The sequence below is a fragment of the Rhincodon typus genome, chromosome 9, assembly GCF_021869965.1.
Source record: "Rhincodon typus isolate 14 chromosome 9, sRhiTyp1.1, whole genome shotgun sequence".
Taxonomy (NCBI): Eukaryota; Metazoa; Chordata; class Chondrichthyes; order Orectolobiformes; family Rhincodontidae; genus Rhincodon; species Rhincodon typus.
In genome coordinates this window covers 77,040,946-77,067,148 of record NC_063340.1, presented here as the reverse complement: position 1 = coordinate 77,067,148, position 26,203 = coordinate 77,040,946, and positions in this window count along the sequence as shown.

The window sequence follows — 26,203 nt, the reverse complement described above, 5'->3', positions numbered from 1 at the left end:
GCAGACATTCATATCTTTTAATGATATACGTTTTCCACAATAATCCAAGGAGCTGCATGTAATTATAGACAGTGATAATGAGTAATGCCAGACTCTAATCCAGACATGCGAGCTATTACACAGTGAATGTTTATCTTCTAAACACTACAACATTCCTATAATACAAGGTAGTAAAACAGATTGCAAAAAATATAGCAGATATATGTGTTATAATTCAGAATACTGAGCATATTATTTAACAATTTACTTCATCAGTTTAATCTTTATTTTTATGTTAATATGGTTGTACACAATTAATTTCATTGTTGTGATGCATTGTGGATACAAGGATATAAATACTGTAATCTGTAAACTACAATCTTAGAATCATAGATTTGTTACAGAAGGAGGCTATTCGGCCTGTCATATCTGATCTGGTGCTCTGAAGGAACAACATACTTAATGCCAGTGGCACCCTTTCCCCGCCCTAACCCCATACATTCTCCCTTTAATGGATTCTCTCTGAATTGTCTTGAATGAACCTCCCTCCACCACACTCTCAGGCAGTTCATTTCAGATCTTAACCATTTCCTCTTGTTTCAATTGCTTCTTTTGCCAATTCCCTTAAATTTGTACCCTCTGATTTCTTGATCCTTCCTTCAACAGAACAGTTACACCCAATTTACTCTGTCCAGACTTCTCATGACTTCCAAAAAAGTAACAATCAGCAACCAGATTGCTAATATATTGTCTAGCATAGTGGTTAAATGTATAAATGTGTTGAGGTGATTTTACAAGTAACTCTGGCAATATTGTTGTTCATATTCTAACCCAGATAACCCATCAGCAGATCGCAGACACTGAAGTAATGTCCATTTCTCTAAATGATAACCAATGACATCCAAACAGTTTACAGAGAGATAGCTACGGGTTAAGTAAATGGATACACTGTTGGCAAATGCAGTATAAAGTGGGAAAATGAAATGGTGTTCATTTTGGAAGGGAAAACAAAAGAACAGAGTATTATTTAATAGAGAAAAACTGCAGCACAAAGTGACTTGGAGCTACTTGTGCATGAAATACAGAAAGCTAGTGCACAGGCGCAGCAAGTAATCAGGAAGGCTAATGGAATGTTGGCCCTTATTTCAAATGGAGTATGAGTAGGGAAGTCTTACTGCAACTGTACAAGATGTTGGTGAGACCACATCTGGACTACTATGAGCAGTTTTGGTCATCTTATTCAAGGAAAGATATTATCTCATTGGAAGCAGTTCAAAGAAGATTCACTGGGATGATCCCTAGTATGGAGGGATTAACTTTTGAGCAAAGGCTAAATAAGTTGGTACTCTACTAACTGGAGTTTAGAAAAATGACAGGTGATCTCATTGAAACATATAGGATTCTTAAGGGGCTTGACAGAGTAAATGCTGAGAGGATGTTTCCCCTTATGGAGAGTCTAAGGCCAGAGGGCATAGTTTCAGAATTAAGGGTCACCAATTCAAGACTGAGATAAGGAGGGATTTCTTCTCTGAGAGGATTGAGAGTCTTTGGAACTCCTTGTGATGGAGATATGCGGGGCAGAGTCCTCCTGTATATATAAGGCTGAAGTAGATGGATAATTCTTGATCAATAGGGGAAGCAAGGGTTATGGAGAAAAGGCAGGAAAGTGGACTTGAGGAATGTTGAATCAGCCACGATCCTATTGAATGGCAGAGCACGCTCGAGGGACCCGATGGTCTTATGGTCAAAGGTACAGAAGCATGTTTGCAAGAATGAGATGAAGACCCTATCCACCAATTCTCACCCTTGGAAGAACAAGCTAATGACAAAGGAAAATGGAACCTTACTTGTAGGCCAGCTTGAGTACTATGATAACCAGTGCCATGACAATAGTTGCCTACACTGAAAACAAGAACTCGCAATGATGCCTAATAACCACCTCCTGTGTGGTACTTGTGGTAGAAGCTGACTCCCACGAATTGGTTTCTCAACCATGAGCAAAAGTGCGCCACGTGAAGCTACCCCAAGGCCAATGGGCTTGACTTTCTGCATGTCTGTTGGCTTGTCTAAATGAAAGGATGCCTAAGGCAATGACATTTAAAGAAATAGTAACTAGACACAAAAGTATAAAAGTTGGCAAGTTAGGTTTTGAAGTCTTGAGCATGTTATATAAATGCGACACAATTACATTTCTATGATATTAAATATCTGGGAAGGAATTTTCCCAGGCCCTGAGTGAGATGTCAAGTTCTCAACATTGGGAACTAGCTGCATTTTCCACCAAAGTTTTAGACATTGAAGAGAGATTCTCATTAGTGATGGTGAGATGCCCATTAAAGGGGATTTTCACTTGACTTGACTCCCTTTTGACTTTGAGGTATGGCCGTTTCATTGTTGCATGTGCATTGTATATTCCGCGTGGTCTGCTGGCACATAATGCAGGTGTAAGATTGATATAGCTTCATGTCATATAGCAACATGTCCATCCCTTTGGCTGATGACTTCTGACAACTTCTGACAGAGATGCCTGGTTTCATGCATCTGCTGAAAGGTAAGCTCAGACGGAAATACTGTGTGCCTGTTAGCTCTGGTTGAGGGGGTAAAGTGCAAAAAGAAAAGGCAAGGCAGAGATGCTGTGAGCATCCAAGTAGGGCCTAAGTGAATAATTGCAAAGAGAACAAATGAACAGCGTTGAGAGCCTCCCTCTCCCAGAGATGCACAGAGCCTCCGTCTCCCAGATCTGCCTCCCTCTCCCAGACCTGCAGGTCAACTTTCCTGTTCCTCTGTTGCTGCCTGGCCTGCTGTATTCCTCCAATTCCCCACTGTGTTATCTCAGCCTTGAGATACAGCCTGGTCCAATCTGTGAGCTGGATGCCTGTCCCTGTGCACTGTCCTTGCAGCTGTACTTCAATAAGAAGTGACAGTGCACTTAAAAGTGCAGCATTGAAGTGCCACCGCATATTGTAAGCTCATCAGAGATGTGCCATGATGGTGTGAACAGGCTGACATGTGTGGGATGCCAATGCCTGTGGATGTGACATGCCACGACTGCCCTGAAGTGTCCCTTGCAACTTTAGTGCCAGTTCTCCAAGATAGAAGTCCAGAAGAGCCAGTGACAAGCTGGAATTGCCAGGTACCTGCTCAGATTTTAAGTATTCTCAGTGTCTAGTTTCTATCCAGCAGTGGTAGGATGGGAATCTGCCTGTTAATAAAGTGGGATTGGGTAGTCATCAGGTTGATTATGAGTGACTAATAAATGCCTTCAAAATTCTGAAAGGATTTACAAGAGTAAATAGTGAAAAAAAAAGAATTGGTAGCAAAGACAGCACAGATTGTCACTGGAATAAAGAAGAGGCAATTTGAAAGGAATTTTAAACACAGAATATTTGGAAAGTTTGGGATAACAATACCCTTACCCCACCGAAGATCTAGCTCAGAATGTTACCTTAAATCACTGTTGAAGCAAAAATAAAAGTATGAATTTAAGGGGAATTAGAAAAGTATTTGATAGAAAGAATGTAAAAGGAGGCAGCGATAGGGCAGAGGAACGAGATTCATATAGATAGTTCCAGTTGAACAGCTTGGCACTGGCACAGTTCACTGGATTGCACCCACTCCTTCTGTACTGCAGTTCCTATCAACCTATGAATTGTCTGGTGTAAAGGAAACATCTGAAAATGAGATTCATCTCTTGCAGCTTCAGAATTCAATCATGCACTCCCACAGACATTGCACATTTACAAAATTCAGAAGTGCTCCACACCAAACAAGAAATTAATGAGAAAACATTCAAACTCCTGAAGCTGTGCGATTGGTGCCGGTTGAGATTCAGTCACTTAAGTCTATGAGAACTGCAGTGAAATAAATGTGTTCAGAAAGTCGTCCTGTTGTTGGGGGAGCTGGTCACATTTTGCCCCCTTGTGGCAGGTGCATTCTGTACCTTGTAGTCAATTCCCAGCTACAGGATGAAATACAAGCTGTAACTTGCCTGAAATATTACACAAAGAGCAGAAAGAGGGACAAATATTACACAGAGAGCAGAAAGAGGGACAAATATTGGATTGACAGTATCTCTGTTTGTTCAGCTGTAGTCAGTGTTTATTTCCATGTCTATTCCAACAAACAGTGCAACAACAATTTGTATTTAATGCTTTAACATAGTAAAATGTCTCAAGGCCCTTCAAAGGAGTATTAAATAGGAGTATATTGGCACTGACTCCATTAAAGTAAGTTTGGGCAGATAATCAAAAGCTTGGTCAAAGGGGAAGATTTTAAGCAAGACCTTAAAGGGAGGAAATAGATGTAAAGATGTGAAGAAGCTAAATGTGGAATAGTCTGCTGCTAGAGGTAGCAAGCTTGGAGGCAGATGAGGCACTTAATTAAACGGAGTTGTGGCATACTCAGATAGCACCATCCTTCTGCCTTCATGAGATCTTCAGATGCAGGGGCAGAATTAGGCCATTCAGCCAATCAAGTCTGCTTCACCATTCTATCATGGCTAATATGTTTTTGAATCCCATTCTTCTGCCTTCTCCCCATAACCTTTGATCCATTTACTAATTAAAAACACATCTATCTGCCTTAAACACACTCAATGATTTGGCTTCTACAGTCTTCTAAGGCAATGTGTTCCACAGATTCATCACCCTCTGGCTGAAGAAATTCTTCCTCATCTCAGGTCTAAACAGTCATCCCTTCACTCTGAGGTTGTGCTTATGGGTCCTAGTCTGTCCTACTAGTGGAAACATCTCCGTGTCCACTCTAACCAGGCCTCTAAGTATTCTGTAAGTTTCAATCAGATCTCCCTTATCCTTCTATACTCCACCTAGTACAGACCCAGAAACTTCAAATGCTCCTCATACAACAAGCTCTCCATGTCCAGAATCATTCATGTAAACCTCCTCTGAACCCCATCCAAGGCCAGCTAATCCTTCCTTAGCACAGGACCCAAGACTGTTCACAATATTCCAAATGTGGTCTGATAACAGCCTTGTGCGTCAATAGTACAACCCTGATTTTGTATCATGGCCCTCTTGAAATGAATGCCGACATTGCATTTGCCTTCCTGACTGCCAACTGAACCTGCCTGTTAACCTTAAGACAATCCAGAACTAGGACTCCCAAGTACCTTTGTGATTCAGAGTTCTGCAGCCTTTCCCCATTCCACTGGAATTAAATTGTCAGTGCAAATGTCCATGGTCAAACTTCTCACCCTGCCACCAATTGACACCCTTATGTGATCAATTAAGGACAACTTAAAAGCCACAGTTATTTGCCACTAGGACTAAGCCTGCTGCAGGGCAGACCTGTCGCTATGCAGCCTGACCAACAGAGCAAAAGTTGTCTCTCCAGGAGGTGTCTGGGCAGTAGGTTCCATCATCAAAGGCAATCAGTACCTGATCGAAAGACAGGATTTTGGACCTCAGTGTGGATGGCCTCTAGGAGTTACAATGGTGTCGTTATCTGTTCTGTAAATGGAACAAAAATAAAGTATATGAAACAAAAATAAAGTATATGAATTCTGTTGCTTGAAGATCACTGGTGAGTTTACTCACAGCTAAACTAATAAATACCACACAATCCCCAGACACAGTGATGACAAAACATCCCTTTTCCCAAAAGAAAGCTCTTGAATGCTACAGGTGAGAACATATTAACATTCAAAAATAACAAAATTCATTACAATATTAGTTAGTACATTAGTTAGGGATTGTGAAATTTATATAGTACAGAAATCTCAGTCTATATATTCTTTGGCATTTTGACAACTTATTCAGGTCGTGTTATGGTGTAACCTAGAAGCACGGATTTCATTTTTGGTTGTTCTTGGTCTCAAGAACAGTCATCAGTATATTAATTGTTGTCCTGATGTTCTATCACTCTGTCACCATCTGGGTCTGTTCGTTGACTATCACTGTTCACAACTGGCATATTGTGCTCTTCCCTTTGCTGGCTGCTGTTCCTCCTCAGCATTAGCTGTCATGACCTCATAGGACTTTTTGACCTATGTACAGTTGAGGTCATTGCACACCTGCATGTTGGTCATGTACCAGTTTCATTCTCTATTGGTTTTTGAGTGTAAAGACCACATCTTTCTATTTCTCTTTATTTTCAAATGTTGAGTGAAATGGAAAAAGGACTGTTTTGAACCAAGGACTGCAGAAGGAGCTGCTGCACTTTTAGAAATGTGTTGAATTCAACATATATGACAGAAATCTGGAATAAAGATCTGGAACTATGGTGACAATGTAACCATTTGGTTCACTCATGCCTTTTATGGATTGAAATCTGCCATCCTTTACCTGGTCTGACCTACATGTGAGTCCAGGCCCACAGCAAAGTGATTGACTCTTAACTGCCTTCTGGGTAATTATAGATGGGTAATAAATGTTAGCCCAGTCAGTGATTCCCACAACCCATGAACGAATAAAGAAAAAGTTACTGGTACACATTGTGAGTTGGTGTTAACACCATTCCTTTATTCATGAGGTGGGGGAGGATGCCACAGCTCCATGTATGTATGCAGAGCAAACTTCATGCAGAAGCAGGCTGCTGATTGGTCTATGCAATCAGGACCCTTTATAAGTATGATTGGGCCATGTATAAACTCTCTTCACTGTACACCGGACAAGAAGGAAAGAGGTTTCTGGGGTGATTGGACCAGAAGATCAACACTCCACACTGTGATAGGCAGGCAAGGAGGATTATAGAGATGACAGGAGAGTAGGTGAGTATTCGTCAAAAGGAAAAAGGACAGCAGCTTCAGGAAACCCAGGACTGCTTGGAGTGGTCTAACAGATATGAAAGTTTAGATACAGCTCGACTGAGTCAGGGGTGGACGGGAGGAAAATCACAGGACCTTGCTGCCCAAGGTTACTCTGGGAAAAGTGAAAGAGGCTGGCAGGCAGATTAGTAAGGTAGTAGTGGTGAATAAGTCAATAATTCGAGGGATAGACAGTCTAGCTTGCAGCTGAGATCATGAGTCCCATATGGTGTGTTGCCTCCCAGGTGCAAGTTTTTGGGACATAACAGAACAACTGGATAAGCTTCTGGAAAGGGAAGGTGAACAACCAGTGGGTTGTGGCTCACGTGGGAACTAATGATAGAGGGACGGACAGTTTGGAGGCCTTGGAGGATCAGTTTCGGAAGTTAGGAAATAGGTGAAAATGCAGGACCTCCTGAGTAATAATCTCAGAAATACTCCCTGTGTGCCATGAGCTCCACCATTTAGGCAAAGGCAGATCAGGGAGGTAAATATGTGGCTTGAGGGATGGTGTAGAGGGGTGGGGTTTAGATTTTTGGGACATTGGGATCACTGTTCAGAATAGATGCGCTTCACCTGAGCAGAAATGGAACTAATCTCCTGGCTGAGAGAGAAAATAGTGTAGTGGGGATGGATTTAAACTTGTAAAGTGATGGGAAGGGGAGGAGGGTTAATACTGGGGCCTAGTTTTGGAAGTACCAGGGAGGGCAAAAGAGAGATAATCAGCATGACAACAACTTTCTGATTGGTCCCTGGGCGGGTGAAAAGAGAGTGGGTAAAAAACAGTGGGAAAAAAAATCTCCAGATGGCAATAGGGAAAGGATCTGTCTTGGTTTCTCTCTCTCTCTCTCTCTCTACAGAGAAGTAACTTTTGACTGAAAGATGGCAAGTTATTCTCTCCCAAAAGTTGTTGTATGCTGTTACCTCCAAACAGCAACTAGAAGACTTTACAATCAGTATACCAACTGCTCTTTGTTTCTCGCAAAGAATTGAAAGAATCTAGAAATCTGAAACAAAGAAAGCAGAGAACAGAAGAAAGCAAGAACCAAAAGAACTACAGACACTGTAAATCAGAGACAAAAATAGAAATTGCTGTTAAAGCTCAGCAGGTCTTACAGCATCTGTGGAGAGAAATCAGTGTTAACATTTTGGGTCAAGTGATCCTTTCTCATCATTTGATACAAAACATTAATTCTGATCTCTCTCCACAGACGCTGCCAGACCTGCTGAGCTTTTCCAGCAATTTCTACTTTTGTCAGAGAACAGAGGATTTGGGAAGCAAAAGCAACACGTTCACTGGGTCCTATGGACTTCTGCTGTTGAGCTGTGTTTCCCAGTAATTTTTCCTCCACTCAGAACACTCATGTTAGTTTGTATGTGTGTGTACAGATTTGAGGAGGAAGTTATGGTTTCAGTGAGTGGAAATATAGTTGATAATTCATACTACTGTTTGTCTGTGATTACAATGGGTTTATTCATATTAAGTAGTAGTTTCTTGTTAAATACATAAACTTGATTGTAATAACCCCACAGGGGCTGGTATCCCATGACCAAATTACCCTTTATTTAAACATGGAGAGCCCTTGACACTGATCTGGCTTCCTCAAAGCCAGCTCTCAGGGTGAACAGAACCTCTGACACTCCAGTTTAAATCTTTCAGCCAGAGCTCCCTGATTGGACCTCTTGTTCTATGCTGTCCACCTGACTGACCTTGTTATAATCACTACAGTCCTCCCCCTCTAAGTCCAAGGACATAGTTCGGCTCTTCCTCTTGTAGCTCCTGTAACATTTAGCATTGGGTCAGGTTCCTCAAACTCTGCTTCTGATACAGGGGCCGGTGTGCAAAGCACAATAGTTCGTCTCTTGCACCCAGAGCATCTTGGAAGAAATTCATTCTCCTCTTCAGGCTGGAAAAACAGGGAGGTGGTGACATCCACTGTGTCCATCTCTGATTCCGTGGCATCTTCGAAGCTTGACAGGGAGGGAGAACTCACGGGTTCCGGAACAATGGAAAAGGCAGTTGAGAAGCTCGGCATGTTTTGCTCCTGCACAAAAACAAAGTTGCTGGAAAAGCTCAGCAGGTCTGGCAGCATCTGTGGAGGAGAAAACAGAGTTAACGTTTCCGGTCCAGTGACCCTTCCTCAGCAACTTTGTTTTTGTTCCTGATTTACAGCATCTGCAGTTCTTTTGGTTTTTATTATGTTTTGCTCCTGCACCGTTTGAGAGTTTGCAGCTTTCGTATGGTCCATGTGCCCAGCCTTACCTACCCAAACTTTATACATCGTTGGACCATGCTTCTCACCCATGAACAGCCATTCCTGTGGTTCCTACACCAAACTTCATCCCCTGAAGTAAACTGTCTCTCTTCTGAGTGGAGTTCAGCCAGTATCTGGTGGAAACCTTTGCTTGGGATAATCACTCTTGATCCCTGTAATAAAATGCTGTCTGCTATTGCAATCTGGTCTCTCTGGGTCCAAAAAACATTTCAGTTTTGGTTGTGACAGCCCTTTTGTTTCCCCCATCACTACCAGCTGTTTCAGCTTTGCCAGGACCGGATCTTTCTGCTTCCAAAGTCTGATATTGTCAGCTGTGACTGGAAGGGTATCCGGAAAATTTAGAACCATGACGGACTTTTCCAGTGGCAGTACCACCTGTAGTGTATCTGCCAGCGGGAGGCAGCTCAATGCATCTGCATTTGCTACTTGGCCTCCTGGACAGAGTTCCAACTTATAATTATATGCACTTAGTATTAGAATGCACCACTGAATTTAGCCTGAAGCTATGGGCCACAGTGCCTTGTCCTCTTTAAGTAGACCTGGCAGGGTTTTGTGGTCCATTATTGTTACAAATTGATGTCTGTAAAGATAATGGTGGAACATTCTGACTCTAAATATGTCCACCCAACCTTCCTTCTTTATCTGGGTGTATTTACACACTGTATAGCCAAAGTCCAGATGCATACGGTATTGGGTGTTCCTGTCTATTGGGCCAGCCATGAGCTAATACTGTCCCGGTGCCATACGGGGATGCATCACATGTCATACCAGATCTCACTTGGGATCATAGTGTGCCAACACCTCAGAGGATGGTAGCTTTTTCTTCACTTCCCTGAAAGCAATGGCTTGGCTACATGACCATTTCCAAGGCTGACCCTCTGAGCGTCGATATAAAGGTGCCTGGATGGAGGCCAGGTAATGTATGAGCTTTCCATTATGGTTCACTAGCCCACGGAAAGACCTAAGCTCTAGTACAGACATGGGAGCCAGGGCATCTTTGATCACCCTCATGTTATCTTCCAACTGGTGTAACTCAGTCTTGTCAATGCTGTAGATCAAGTAGAACACTTGGGGTGCCTAGAGCATACATTTTTCTCTTCTAAGGTGTACACCTGCCTGGGAGAAATGTCTAAGGGCTATGCCCAAGTTCTGTAAGTGGTCTTCCCTGTTATTAGCGCGTCATCTAGATAAATGGTAGATCTTGCAAAATGTTTTCCATCATCCGGTAAAAATTACACTGGCTGACGATACCCCAAATGGAAGTTTTGTACATTGGTACAAACCCTTACGGGTATTAATTCTAGCATACTTCAGGGAATCCTCATCTAACCACAACTGCAAGTACACATGGCTTATGTCCAGCTTCATGAAGGACAGTCCCCCTTCAAGCTTTGCATATAAATCCTCCAAGGGACTGGAGGATTTATCCAGCTGTGAAACGCAGTTTACTGTTTGTTCAAAATCCCTACAAAGGCAAACTGACCCATCTGTCTTCACAGTCAGTATGACCGGTGCTGCTCATTCTGCAAACTGGATTGGTTTGATCATTCCTTTGCTTTGCAGCCTCCTGATTTCTGCCTCTACTTTTACTCAAAGAAAAGGGCACTGGGCGGGCTTTGCAGAATCGTGGAATTGCTTCCCGGTCAACATGCAAGGTGGTCTTGGCTCCTTTGATTGTCCCTCGACCTTTCTGAAAAACATCCGGGTATTTAATTAGGACTTTGCTCAGGTAGCCATTTTCTAATTGAAAAATATTGAGACAATCGAGGTGAATCTTTCTCAACCAATTTCTCCCCATTGAACTCAGGCCTGGGCCTTTTACTCCAATCTGCTTCTCATAAGAGACTGGAACCGATATTGTGTCCTTAATCTGTAAAGGTTTCCCAGTATAGCTTCCCAGTCTAGCTGAGGTCTTGCACAAACTTAGGGGTTGGAGTCCAGAGTGAATTTTATTAAAGACTAGTTCTGCAATCACTGAGACAGCTGTACCGGTATCAAACTTCATCAGATCTGGATGACCATTTAAACAGATGTTTAAATTGATTGGTTCTGATCTGGATATTGCTAAGCAATTTAACTGTTCCAAGCCACATGTAGGTGGACTTTCCAGGGTACACACTTTCCTGCACTCCGACCTATGAGTCCTCTTCCACTATTTAGGTCTGGTGGGACACTTTTGCCGTTTTGAGTCCACATACCGGCAGCTCGCTGGCCCAGATCCTGAAGAAAATTTTAACCATTTGGCTGAGGCTTGGCTTTGTTTTGGGGTTTTGTTGTGGGCCGATCTAGAGTCCCTCTGTTCAGGATAATGTGCTGAGTCAGGCTATGCAATTGCCTTCACTCAAGTGGTGTCCCCCAAGCTCAGTCAGACTGGCGAGGGTGTCCATTTCCATTGAAATACCTTACACATGGAGAGTCCTTGACTCTGATCCAGCTCCCTCAGAGCCAGCCGTCAGAGTGAACAGAACCTCTGACACTCCTGTTTATATCTGTCAGCCAGGGCTCCCTGATTGAACCAGGTTAACAGCCCCAATCAGTGAACTCATATTCAATGAGGTCCACTTGGCTGACCTCGTTACAATCACTACACTGGTTATTGTTTTCTGTTAACCTGAGTCAATCAGACAGGTAAATTGAGGACTCTGAGTATATTGGTTAAAGCTGTAATTTTGTGATGACTCCAAGAACAGTGGGGCTTGAGTAGCAGCGCACGTTGCCAAGTGGATCTTGATGGGAGAAGTTCATTCTGCATTTTGGAGAATTTGGATATGTGGTGGCCAATGATCACCTTATGTTGAGCAGCTGTGTGTGTTCAGATGATTACCTATGTCAACCCATTTCACTGTGTATAAACTGTTGCTTTGATAAAGGTTGCTCCCACGATCCTCATTATGTGTAAGTAATTAGGGCCAGCTTGGTCTAGTGTGGCAATGAAAAACAAATTCTTGGTCAAACTGTTAACTTTGTAGTTAATAAGATACAGTTTATTGCATGTTCGCAACCAGCTACAGGCAGTGATACAGACTTTGAGATTGACCAGATGTTGTATCTTATTCCTTCAAGATCCTACGCTGTTCCGCCCACAATATGACATTATCAGAGTGCTAATGACACTCCTCGGTACTAACCTTTGCAGATCTATGTTCAACATTGGCTCTGGATAAGTAATGTTATGATTTTAAAATTCTCATCCTTGTTTTTTAAAACTCACAAGGCCTCCCTACCTTTTTTATCTCCTTCATCCTCAAAACCCTCTGATATATGCACTCATTTCATTCAGCTCTACTTTGCATTCGCCAATATTAATTATTCCACCACTGGTGGCCATGCCTTCGGTTGTCCACTCTCTGAAATAACCCAGCTACATATCACCCTTCCTGACCTCGCTTTCTTCCTTTAAGACATTAAGCCTTACTCTTTTCCCAGGTTTTTGGTCTTCTGACTTAATTTGTCCTTGTATGGCTGCATGTCATAATTTATTTGACAATGCCCCTGTGGAGCTCCTTGTGATACTTCATTCTGTTAAAGGGGTAAAATAAATATAAGTTGCTGTTGCTGAATGAATAAACAAAAAGTGCTTTGGAATAGTCAAGTTCACAGAAAACTAACTGCGCACTGCATCACATATGTGCTTTGATTGCAGTTTGTTTCACTATCAGACCCCAGAGAGGTTCTGTGACAGTCATTGTGGTAATCATTTGGAGGACATGATGCTGTATTAAAGGGATTCAGCTGCGATGGTTTGACTGCGGGAGGAACTACAGCACGACCAATCCTCTAGTGCTTGTTTGTCCATGCTGGTCATGAGACACTCTGGTAAATTACATTTGGTTGTTTTTCTTTGAGGAAGCCTTCCAACAAATTTAACACCTCTGTGTTTTGAAGGGCCCTGAGGATATTATGTGTGGACCACTCTCTTATGGATACACTTTCAAAGGCAATTTTATGCAAGAATGTTTCCGTGAGGCATAGGTGATGGGGCATGTTTCAACTGAATGAAGTATTTTGTGACAGTGTAGCTAAAATCTATTACTGCAGAGAGTACGGGCAAAAAGAACCTCAGAATACAATAGCTTTAATGTTCAAATACCATGTTGCTGTGTCATTTTAAAATATAGTTCACGCTGTTAATATCTGCTGCAGTAAAAAGAGCAGAATTTCCTGCATTTTACTCTTTGTAAACCCACTGCTTGTTTTTGTAAAGAGGCCACATTGCCGTAGGCAAATGCAGCGCAGAAATCCATTGAATCCTTCATCAGGCAATTAACAGATTTCTTCAGATGAAACTTGTAAGGAAGATGACCATGTGGCATTGCAGAGGAACGTTATTAATTCAGCAGATAAACGAGTAGATATTTATGAAGGGAGTTGAGCAAAGGAGATAAGTTTGAAGCAATTGAGACCAGTCCTTGAGCTAATACTTATCCACCTCCATAAAAGCAAAACACTGCCGATGCTGGAAATCTGAAATAAAAACAGAAAATGCTGCAGAAATTAGAAACTGGAAAAATGGCAGCATCCACGGAGAGAGAAACAGAGTTAATGTTTTGAGTCCAAAGAGACTTTCGCTTTCCACAGATGCTGCCAGGTTTGTTGGGTTTCTCCAGTATTTTCTGTTTCAATTACTCATCCTCCTCTTTCTGGCCTTGAAGGTACACTGAAAGTTGACAAAATTATGTATCAAGGCTAAAATTCTTTGACAATGCACTTGCTATTAAAGAAAACCTGAATAGTCTGACCAAACGACTTACAGTGCGGAGAGAAATAAGTTCTGCAAATGGTGTATGTTTTTAAGTGCTGACTTCTGCTTATTTAGGCTATGCCAGAATAAATTGCTGTTACAGAAGAAGAAAGCATAGGGAAAAACCTAACAGGGCAGAAAATGGAATATAAGGTTTTTTTTCTGACAAATAAACACCAAGTTAGGAGCAATCAAGCTTCACTTGGCATTTTCCATTTTCGTATTGAAATATACATTTTTGTATTGAGGTACCATTAATGTGAGATATTCAGCACTAAGCAAGTGTTTTTCATTCTGGCTGTATATTAGCTGTGCCTGTGGAGAACGACAATGTAAGATAAAAGCTTGACGAAGGGATTTAGAGTACTCAGGTTCACACACTGATGTGTAACCTGATGAACGAGTAAGGTTTGCCACACATGTTCACACAGAGGTATTAAAAAGGTCCTTTACAAAGGAAGAAAAGATTCCACAAATGATATCGGATAGAGAAAGGGCCATAACATTTTGTGACTTCGAATTTAATTCTTTTAAGATCTGACTTCTAATTGTGAACATAAGGCCTGATTATCCTGAGATCATGACAACAGAAAGAATGTGTATTCACATACAGTCTTCCATAACCTCAGAATGTTCAAAAATGCTTCTTAGTCAAAGAAGTAATTTTTTTGATGTGTTGTCTCTGTTGCAATGTTCAGAATCATGACAGCCCCTTGGCCTAGATTTTATAGTTGACTCTAATTTAATTCTTTAAGATCTGATTGCTGATGGTGAATATATAGCCTGCCATCCACATCTTGAAGTAACCAATGATCGGAAACTGAAGTGAACCAGGCAGTTACTAAACTGATTCAAATTTTATCTTCCTGTTCATAGCCAAAACATCACCTGCATTGTCTAATCTTTTTGCTTTGACACCATTACCTCTAATGTGTCCCTAAGGATGTAATTTTGGCTCTGCCTATTTCTCATCAATATGTTACTAGCAGTGACATTAGTCATGGATACATCAGCAGAAATCTTCTCCAACTGAAAATTGATAGACCAAGGTAATTGTCTGCAGTCACAACTGTTCCTTAACTCATCCCATTCCCAGACAACAATCTGAAGCTGAAGGAGAATTTCTTCAAATACATTGTTATATTTGACACCAAAACTGAATTCCCAACAATAAATCAATGTCACCTCTATGGCTACCTACTTCCATCTCCACATCATTACCCACAATTTCATTCCAGCCTCAGCTCATTTTGCTTTTGAAAGTCATGCATGCTTTTATTACTTCTAGATTTGACTGTTTCAGTGCATTCTTGGACAGCCTTTCATGTTCTGTCCTAAAACCTTCTATCTCTCTTTCTCACTTTCCTCCTTTAAGATAACCTTTAAAATCTACCTCTTCGAGTAAATGTTTGGTTATCTCCTTTAATGTCTCCTTATATGGCTCAGTGTCATGTTTTATAATGCTCTTAAGAAACACCTTTGAACATTTCATTGCATTAAATGTGCTATTGTTATGGTCACATCATATGCCTGCAAAACCTAATGGGGCAGAAATTTTACTTTTAAAGAGCAACTTGAAATATGGATACTGTTTGGACTCCAGAGTGCCAGGTAACATCTGTTGTAGTTTCTGTACAAGCTGAGACAAAAACATCTCAACCTATCCCAGGGAAGTTATTTAAAATGCAAATGATCTCCTCAGTTGCTGACTGGCTACCCCTCAACATTTTGTTGGAAGAGAATTAAATTGTTAATGGCTATTAGATTTAATGTCTCCATGAAGATGGCATTTCAAAATATCCAGGTGATGGTCATAGCTATAATAGTGTGTTAATTACATCAGCTCCAACCCATTGTCTGGACAATGGAATATATCAATACTGTTATCAAATGACTGATACTAGATAGAGAGAGAGCCAACAGCTTTTCAATCCACAATGAGCCTGAGATACGATGATGAGAGGGAAGTCGTCTGTCACCCAGTACAAGGGAGGATCCTATCTCAAAAGTCATCTGAGACAGAAAAGCAGGCAAAATCATTTCACTTGCAAGATTTAGAGATAGTAGGACCTGCCGATGCTAGAGAATCTGAGATAACAAGATGTAGAGCTGGATGAACACAGCAAGCCAAGCAGCATCAGAGGAGCAGGAAAACTGACGTTTTGGGTCTGGACCTCTGCTCCTCTGATGCTGCTTGGCCTGCTGTGTTCCTCCAGCTCTACACCTTGTTATCTCACTTGCAAGATTTCACTCTTTCACCACTGAGGGTCAACTGACTGAAAAGCTAGAAACATCCAACCCCTCTGTCTTCAGTGAACCAAGAGTGAATCCAATAGATCTGCAATGTTTCAACTATCATCTTAAAGAACGCACAACGAAGTGATCTGTTTTACCAGTTCCAGTAACTTAAGTGTATGTTACATCTTTAGAAATCATCTTTTCTTGTGTATGAGCATGTGTGTTTGGGAGTGGAATCTTACCTCACATTTTGGGTATTGTGAAAATTAAATGATTTTTCTTTCTTTTGATTTGAACTTATTAAAAAAAAGCCTGATCAAATCTGTTCTTTAACGTCACAGCACTCAAGGGGTTAAAACACTCCTCTTTAAAGTACATCCTCTTGTGGTCTGCCAAGGCATGAGGTAAGGGGGAAAATTATCCCACATTTCTCCCCATTATAGCGTAATATAAGGACAAATTGTTGTTGTTGATTCAGCCACACAGATACTTGGATACAAGAGCTGATCAGAAACTATGTATTCTACATTGAGTGACTCACTCCCTAACTTCCCAAAGCCTTTCCACTATCGACAAGGTGACAGTCAGGAATGTAATGGACTAGTATCCACTTGCCAGGATGAGTGCAGCCCCAACAACACTTAAGAAGCTCAGTCTTATCCAGAGTAAAGCAGCCTGCTTGTTCTGCACCTCATTCACAACCTTCCATATTCACTCCCTTCACTACTGCAGCACCATGGCCATAGTGCATCCTACCTATAAAATCCAATGCAACAGCTTGCTAAATTTCCGATGACAGCATCCCATCTATTCACAGCTTCTGGAACCTAGAATAGCAAGAAAAACAGCCAACTGGAAACACCACTACCTCCAAGTTCCCCTCCAAATGAAACACTGTCCTGGCTTGAAAATATAGCACCATTCCTTCATCATTGCTGGGGTAAAGTCCTGAAACTTACACCCCAACAGCATTCAAATGTATTCTTACGACAATGGACTTCAGTGGCTCGAAAAGGTAGCTTTCCACCACTTTCTTAATATTCATCAAGTGTCAGCTGTGCAAACTTTTATGCAGTCGGCTGCTTCCATTGAGGACCTATGTGGGATCAAAGCTGTTATCGATACAATTTACACCAGATCACACACCACTGCACCTCATTTCCCCATGACAAGGTCAGTGCTGCAGGCAGAAGGCTTTGCTAACATGGCTGGTTTCTCCCAGGTGTAGGACACGATAGGCTATGCACATCAGAGATAGCAAGAACTGCAGATGCTGGAGTCAGAGATAACACAGTGTGGAGCTGGAGGAACACAGCAGGCCAGGCAGCATTGGAGGAACAGGAAAGTTGAAAAATCGTCCTGACCCAAAACGTCAAATTTCCTGCTCCTCTGATGCTATATAGACTATGTACATGTTGCATTGAGACCACCAGAATATAGCAAGCTTCATCAATGGAAAAGGATTCCATTTAGTCATTGTACAAGTCACCTATGATTATCGGTACCACATCTTAGAAGTCTGCGCCAGGTACATGATGCCTATATAAGTAGTACATAAGTAATTAACTCCATAATCTACAATCAACATGCCAAGTATGCCCTAGGGATCAAAGCAGCCATCCCCACATAACCAAGCATGGGTCCCCATAAGAATCAGTCTCCACACTGATTCTCCTCAACATATGCCAGTGACATCCCTTCAAGAAAGTCATGGCTCTTTACAGATACTGATAATTTTCCAGGCTGAAGAAGTTCAAGCCATTGAGGGAACATTCCCTGAAGATCTAAGAACATAAGAACTAGGAGCAGGAGTGGACAATTTGGCCCCCTTGGAGCCTGCTCCACTTTCCTGCCCAATCTCCAAACCCTTCAATCCATTACTGATTAAAGGTCTGACAGTCTCCTTGCATTCTCTGCACCCTGAGGTAATAAATTCCACACATTCACAACACTTTGAGAGAAGTAATTTCTCCTCATCCCTGTTGTAAATCTGCCACCCTTTATCCTAAAACTATGACCTCTCATTCTAGATTGCCCCATGAGAAAAAATTCTCTGCACATCTACTTTGTCAGTTCCTTCACCATCTTATATACCTCAAATAGATCTCATCTTATTCTTCTAAACTTTACAGACTGCTCAATCTCTCTGCATAAGACAAGCCCTTCATCTCTGGAATCAATCAAATGAACCTCCTCAGAGCTGTCTCCAATGCAACTGCATCCCTCCTGAAGTAAGGGGATCAAAATTGTACACAGTACTCCATGGGCAGTCTCACTAATGCCTTGCTCAGTTGCAGCAACACTTCCCTATGTTTATACCTTTTTCATCAGAGGTTATTAAAGTTTTCAGAACAAGTCAAAGAACAGAGATATGCACAGCAGATAAGAGGACATTATGAGAAGGGGGCCAGTCAATGCAGAACTGAGGGTGTTGTACTTAAGTGTACCTCATGTATGAAAGGCAAATGAACTTGCAGCACATAATAAAATTAGCAGGTACAATGTTGTGGGTATCACAGAGACATGGCTGCAAGGGGATCAGGGCTGGGGACTAAATATCCAAGGACCCCATTGAAAAGATCAGCAGAGGCATTTCTTTTTCAATAAGAAATGAAACAAAATTGAAATAAAGATGTGATATAGAGTCAGCAGGCATGAAACCTGTGTAAGAAGAGTTGAGGAACTGCAAAGGAAAAAGATTCTGATGGGAGTTACGTACAAACCCCTCAGCAGTAATCAGAATGTGGGGAAGAAAATAAATCAGGAGATAGAAAAGGCGTGTAAGAAAGGCACTATTACAATAATCATGGGGGGATGTCAATATGCAGGTGGACTGGGAAAATCAGGTTGGTAGCAGATCCCAAGAAAAAGAGATGTTTTTGGAGCAGATTGTAGTAGAGTCCACTACGGAACAGGCAATTCTGGATTTAGTGATGTGTAATGAGACAGACTTGATTTGGGAGTTTAAGGTGAAGGAAACCCCAGGAAGCAGCAACCATAAAAGGATAGAATTCACTCTGCAGTTTGAGAGGGAATCAGATATAATGGTATTACAACTGAGTAAAGATAACTACAAAGACATAATGGAGTGGCTGGCCAAAGTTGATTGGATAGGAATCCTAGCAGGACAAATGACAATATAGCAGCAATGGCAGGAATCTGTGAGGTAATTCAGGAGGCTTCCTGTCACTCAGCCAATTGTGGATCCAATTAGATAAATTTCCTTGGGTAGGCAATAAATGCTGGCTTAGCCAATGGTGCCGACATCATATGAACAAACTTTTGAAGAAAGAAAATCTGTTGGTGTTCCATCTCCTGTTGGTGCCTTCTGGTGGACTATAAATATCACTGACTGTAACCTGATAACTGACCTGAATGGTGAAATCCTAGGTTTCAACCTTGCATTTGAAATCTGGTCAATCGGCAACTCCTTGAGGATGGACCAGGGAAGATTGGCCACTTGCTTCATGAATGGAATATGGGAACAGTTCAAATTGTGACTGTATCCATCTGTTTCAGACCATCACCTGTATATTGAACTCCTGAGAGCGTTTCCCGGTGGCATCATAATCATTCACACTGCATCAACAAAAGCCTTTGAATGGATTATACATCTTAATAGTAAATGAGTTTTTAAAATAGGGCTGATTAGATCTGTTGTTTCTCTATGTCTGAAAAAATTCCAAATTGGAGGCATAAGCCATGAATGTGCAAGATAGCCAATAAACCTACCTACAGATACATGGCTATGAATCATGAGGACTGAGGTAGGGGATTGCTGAATGGGGACAGCATCATGGAAGTTTCCTGTGTATTTGATATTGATCTGGAAGATATGATGGCCAAACTAACTGTGCACTACTGTTCATAAAAGTGAAGGTATGCTGGGGCTTTCAGTACCATTTCTGTTCCACAAATTGCACTTTGCTCATATGGCATTTATCTAGACCCGGAGAGTTCATTTTGATTGGGAAGAGTGTGAATCATGCAGCCATTCTGAGTAGAGCATCTGTGATCTTTTTGATATAATAGTTGGCGGATGTCTGACAAATGTGGTAAAACTTCATGTGATCCAGCCTGATGGAGTCAGTTACAAAGGAATTTGAGTGATGATCGTATCTGGTGCAGGAAATGTTGTTCTCTTGATGGGAAATGCCCTTCAGTTCTTCCACCAATGAATAGCATACCTATTTTCTTGACCAAGCCATTTCCTTGTTGGCTGGTCTCAAATTTTCTTTTATAACAGCTCTGTAATGCGTCATGGGCCATTCTAATAAAGAAAAATACTGTATCGATGCAGACTGTTACATCAGCCCAAGCTTGGTGAGATACTGAGCCTGTAGACTCAGTGAGTGAGTATGCAAATGCAGAGAACAGATAACTTCTGTGAAGAGCTTGCAATCAACTACCTTCATATCTCATTCTCCATCTATTCATAGAATAAGAATTTAGAGATTCCTGCTGGGAATCCCTCCCCCATCCAGGCAAAGCAGTAATTCTTGCAGAGCTGAGCAAACATCCTGACAAAATCTCTAAAATACTGAAGAGATTAAGTGCAGACAAAAGACTAATGTCCCACCATTAGTTATCTGGCAGTGATAATTATCCAGATTATGAACAGAGACGAAAGTTGCTGGAAAATCTCGGCAGGTCTGGCAGCACCTGTGAAGAAAAATCAGAGTTAACATATCAGGTCCGGTGACCCTTTCTCAGAAGGGTCCTTTGTTCCTGATTTACAGTATCCGCAGTTCTTTTGATTTTTATTATTTAGATTATGCTTGGCTTTGGAGAAGGAGAGGTGAGTAGAAAGAGTGAGTCATACATGTTGATCTTGCACTTCTGATTGACCTCGTAAAAAAATTGCAAGTTTTTTCTGTGGGGAGAGTATAATTCTGGTGCAGATTTAAAACAAGCTATTTTGAGGCAACAGCATCAAAAGAAGTAATTCTGTTTCATAGGTAACACAGTGTGGAGCTGGAGGAACACAGCAGGCCAGGCAGCATCAGAGGAGCAGGAAAATATTTTTTTCTCTGAAGAAGGGTTCCTACCCGAAACGTCAGCTTTCCTGCTCCTCTGATGCTGCCTGGCCTTCTGTGTTCCTCCAGCTCCACACTGTGTTGTCTCAGACTCCAGCACCAGCAGCTCTTACTATCTTTAATTGTGTTTCATGTTCTATATGACCAAAATGCCATAATAAGGAAATGTGATGGGAATTCCAGCCCCCAGGACTATAGGTTGCACGAATGAGCAATGAACAACCCATCAAAGTTCACTCAATTTTGACAAAATGTCCTTGGTTTTCTCTGCGTGCTCTCACTGCTATGTTTTCCCCCCATTCCTCCCTGTTTAGTTTCATAGACACAAATTTTGTGAATACAGAAATGAAAAAAAAACTCCAGCCTCAATCCAGGCCTGAAATGTCAACCTATCACTTTATCAGTCAGGTACTGACAGGCATACTGTTTACTTTCAGCAATTTCTCCTTTTTTTTATTCATTCGTTGCACTTTCAGCTTGGTCTAACCTGACAGTGTTCTCAAAAAAAATGTTGATCTGCATAGTAATGCAGCTAGTTGACTCAATTTCTTACCAAACTGGATGCAAATTGACAGTAATTGACTGTTTTGCTGGCCTTTCATGGCTACAAAATGCGATTACGTAGAAACGACAGAGACATTGAGGATTTGCTGAATTACCTATTTAAATGATAACGCAGACAACATAAACTACGTGGAGCAGCAACTTTAACTGCTCAAACTGAGACATTTACTGGCTATCAGTGCTGAATATTAACTCTGACTAATGGCTGAAGACAGAATGATGTGTGGTTGCCTTGATTGCTTAGAATTTGGCACAAATCCCATGAAATTTAAGTTAACCATAAAGCGAACTTTAACTTATAGACTGTGAACGCTTCTCAGGCAAAAACAAATCTCATCATTCAATGTAGCAAAGTCATTTATTACAGAGATATATGATTAAATGAGTTATGCATTATATTATAAAAGTCAGAGCATCATATTTAGGTGAATTTCTCAAAGCATTCAGGGAATCATAATATGTTTACTTTTTTAAGACATTGTGAGTAATTAAGGTAGAAATTCTAGCTCATCCTGTTACATTCAGCATCAGGAACAGAGAATCCAATGCGAGGGCCAAATGTTGCATATATTTTGAATTAAAATAAATTGTACAACTATAATAAAGGCAGTGTTAAAGCAGCTCGGAATTCACTGCAACATCGTGGTAAAAAAAATGACAATATCCATTTATGAAGATTCATAGAGTCATAGAAATGTACAGTATGGAAACAGACACTTTGGCCCAAATCATCCATGCCTACCAGACATCCTTAGTAAATCTAGTCCCATTTGCCAGTATTTGGTCCATATCCCTCGAAACCGTTCCTATTCATATACCAATCCAGATGCCTTTTAAATGTTGTAATTGTACCAGTCTCCACCACTTCCTCTGGCAGCTCATTCCATACATGCATCACCCTTTGCTTGAAAAAGTTGCCCCTTAGGTCCCTTTTAAAACTTTCCCCTCTCACCTTAAACCTATGGCCTCTAGTTTTGGACTAAACCCCCTCCCCCCACCCCGAGGAAAATACCTTGTTTATTCACCCTATACATGCCCCTCATAATTTTATAAACCTCTCACCTCTCAGTTCCCGATGCTCCAGAAAAAATAGCCCCAACCTGTTCAGCCTCTCCCTACAGCTCAAACCCTCCAACCTTCGCAACATCCTTGTAAATCTTTTCTGAACTCTTTCAAGTTTCCCAACATTCTTCCTATAGCAGGGAGACCAGAATTGCATGCAGTGTTCTAAAAGTGCCCTAACCAATGTCCTGTACAGCCACAACATGATCTCCCAACTCCTAAATTCCATGCACTGACCAATAAAGGCAAACATACCAAACGCCTTCTTCACTATCCTGTCTACCTGCGACTCCACTTTCAAGGAACTATGAACCTTCACTCCAAGATCTCTTTGTTCACTAACACTCCCCAGGACCTTACCATTAAGTGTACAAGTCCTGCCCTGATTTGCCTTTCCAAACTGCAGTACTCACATTTATCTAAATTAAACACCATGTGGCCCTCCTCAGCCTGTCTGATCAAGATCCCATTGTACTCTGACGTAACCTTCTTCACTGTCCACAACACCTCCATCTGCATACTTACTAACCATACCTATGTTCACATCCAAATCTTTTATGTAAATGACGAAAAACAGTGGACCCAGCACTGATCCTTGTGGCACACCACTGTTCACAGGCCTCCAGTCTAAACAGCAACCCTCCATCACCACCCTCTGTCTTCTACCATCAAGCCACTTCTACACCCAGTGGTTAGTTCTCCCTGTCTTCCATGTGACCTAACATTGCTAACCAATCTACCACGAGGAACCTTGTTGAATGCCTCAGTGAAGTCCATATAGATCACGTCCACTGCTCTGCCCTCATCAATCCTCTTCATATTTCTTCAAAAAACTCAATTAAGTTAGTGAGACACGATTTCCCGCGCACAAAGTCTTGTTGACTATCCCTAACCAGTCTTTGCCTTTCCAAAGTTCTTTCATAATTTCACCTCCAAACACTATAAATCCATTAAAAAATCAGACTTTCCCAATGAATGACATACTAGGTGGTGCAGTGCTGAGAATTATAAATGAACAGTTATCTAGCCACAATCTGCTCTCTCAGGTGGATGTGAAGATCCTATGACACCCTTTGAAGAAGAGCAAGGGAGTTCTCTCTAGGAGCCTGGTGAATATTTATTTCTCAAGCCATCATCACTTAAAAGAAGATGATCTGTTTGACATCACATTGCTCTTTGTAGCGCATATTGTGACCAAAATGGCTGTTGCATTTCTTGTGGGAGTAATAACACTTCAAAAAGTTTTGGACGTTCTAGTCTTGTGAAACTCATGATGTCAATGTAGGATCTTTTCCTTTCTTTTAAGTTCCTACAACAATGTTGTGGTAACTTGATCCTGGCTCCTTAGGTGAAGCTGTATTACTTATCAAACTGATAAGGTAGATAGGTCCATGAAGGAGCATAGACACCTCTCTTCATTAACAGGATACCATTCTGTATCAAGCATGGGGCAGGGCAAGGTGCCAGGTGCCAAATCCACCTCTGCTGGAGCAGAAATTGAACCTGCGCAGTTGGTGTTATTCTGAACCACACATTTGCCATCTGTTGACCCCCATCATGGAACAATGCAGTTCATCTTCAATCACCACCTTCAGGAGAGAGAAAAAGAACAAAGTAATTCCTTCCTAACAGCAATATCTGTGAATCTATACCACAGGGGCTGCAGTGGTTCAAGAAGGCAGCTCACCACCACCTTCTCAGTGGCAACTAGGGATAGGTAACAGATGCTAGCCTTGTCAATGACACCTATATCCTGTGAAGGAATAAATAAAACACTGAGAATTAAATAAAATAATTTTTTGATGCTGGGTCCTCACATTACTCAGTTCAGTTTTCTTTGCACAGGGGATTGGGTGGGGAGAAATGACTTGAATGCTATATTTACTTGTGCTGAACTTGCACAGATGTTAACCAGGTTCTGAATAGTTTGACACATTGTGATTAATTATGCTTTCATATCGAATGAGCGGCTTTTAAAGCTGTCACATCAAGAGCTTTATCTTTTCAGCACAACTTTTGTGAAGGGTGAAATAGCACCAACTTTATCCATTGCTATGTGAAAACTGTGCACCTAAAAGAATGAGGACTGACTTTTGTACACAAAGAGTATTCTGTAATGAAGAGGAGTTTATTCACATTTCCAACAGCCCGCTGTTGTTCCAGGGAAGTTCTTGTCTGACATATTACTCATATGACCTGTGTTTTGCCTTGTGCAGGGACCAGAAACACACACATGTACAGAATATTACAACAAGGAACGAGGCAGTTTAGGCCATTATTTCCATGCCTGCTCAGTGAAGAAATTATCCAATTAGTCACACATTTCACGTGTGGCTTTTCAAACACCAGATTATCTGCCAACCTTTGCCAGTGCATTATGTTTACTAACAAGTGCAGGGGTAACACTCAATGTTGAAATTTCTTTAATATATTGTGAAAGGGGAAACAAATACAAGTTTTTAAGTCTTACACAAATATTAAAGCTATTAATAAATTAAAGGAGGTCATTGATCACTGCGTTTTATGCACAGAGAAAAGCAAAATTAGCTTCCTTAAGTCAAGTAAGTTGAGGACATTACCAAATTTGGATCCTAGATGAGGCACTGTAAGAAAAACATTACCCCTGAGGATTCAACCTATTTCCTAAAAATACTGTGGTTTTTTTATTCATGCATGGGAAGTGGGCGTAGCTGGCACATTAGGATTTATATCCCATCTGTAGTTGCCCTTGAGAAAGTGGTGGTGAACTGTCTTCTTGAACCACTGCAGTCCACCTGCTGTAGATTGATCCAGAATGCCCTTAGGGAGGCAATTCCAGGATTTTGATCCAGCGACAATGAAGGAAAAACAATATATTTCCAAGTTAGGATACCACATGTTTTCAGGAGGGGAATTTGCAGCTGGTGGTGTTCCCATGTATCTGCTGCCCTGGTCCTTCTAGATGGATATGGCCGTGGGTTTGGAAGGTGGTGTTTAAAGATCTTTGGTGAATTTCTACAGTGCATCTTCCAGACAGTACACACTACTGTCACTGAGCATCAGTGGTGGACGGAGTGGATGTTTGTGGATGTTATGCTGATCAAACTGGCTGCTTTATCATGGATAGTGTCAAGCTTCTTGGGTGTTCTCGGAGCTGCACCCACCCACACAAGAGGGGACTATTCCATCACACTCATGACTTGTGCCTTGCAGTTGCTGGAAAGGCTTTGGGGAGTCAGGAGATGAGTTACTCGCCACAGTATTTCTAACCTCTGACCTGCTCCTGTAGCCACTGTGTTTACGTTATGAGTCCAGTTGAGTTTCTGATCAGTAGTAACCCCGAGGGTGTTGATAGCAGGGGATTCAGGGATGGTAACACCATTTAATTTCAAGGGGTGGTGGTAGATTGTCTCTTATTAGAGATGGTTGTTGCCTGGCATTTGTGTGGCATGAATGTTACTTGCCACTTGTCAATCGAAGTCTGAATATTATCCAGATCCTGAGATAGTAGGAACTGCAAATGCAGGAGAATTCGAGACAACAAGGTGCAGGGCTGGATGAACAC